The sequence below is a fragment of the Egretta garzetta genome, unplaced genomic scaffold (genome assembly GCF_000687185.1).
Source record: "Egretta garzetta isolate BGI_Z169 unplaced genomic scaffold, ASM68718v1 scaffold607, whole genome shotgun sequence".
NCBI classification, from domain to species: domain Eukaryota; kingdom Metazoa; phylum Chordata; class Aves; order Pelecaniformes; family Ardeidae; genus Egretta; species Egretta garzetta.
In genome coordinates, this window is record NW_009260178.1 from 463,210 (window position 1) to 463,954 (window position 745).

Below are 745 nucleotides of genomic sequence, written 5' to 3' on the forward strand. Positions count from 1 at the left end.
TTATTAAACTGTCTTTATCTCAGCCCTCGGCTCTAACCTTTTATTTTCTTCCCGATTCTCTCCCCCATCCCACAGAGGGAGGGGGGGAGTGAGCGAGCGGCTGCGTGGTGCTGAGTTGCCAGCCAGGTTAAACCACGACAAAATGTTAACAGGAGGCTTTTTTAATGGACCAAGCATCATATTTAAAAACTGAAGCCCGAATTTGTTTATATTGCAATGTAAAGTACAACTACATTAATGGAAACTTGTGATGACAGGGTCAGGAACATCAATAATTCAAACGAGAACCTGACTGTTATTCAGAAAGACAAAACAAAAGTAACGGATTTAATAGAGCAAATGAACTTCACTACCATGGAATGTAAGAACATACAGCTAGCAATAAAAATTGGAGCTATAAATTGGGAACAAATAAGGGCAAGACAGATCTAATTATAAAAATGTCACAGGTTCACTACAAATTAGTACAAGTAATTGTTACGCATGCAATGAGAGCAAGTAAGGAAAACACAACCTGCAAATGTGCTGTATGAAACCATTAGGACTACTGCATGTTACAGTAGAAAAATATTTACCCTGTCAACATCAAAGTATAAGAAAACAGAGGCTGCATCCCCCGGAAGCAACATGCACTGATGCCCACCCATGTTCCAACCAAACCAACGGCACTTCTTTCCGCAGTTTCCATTGCGGTGCGGTTCTGCAACCGTTTTCCCCTTTCCCTCCCTGGCCAGCCACACACAGC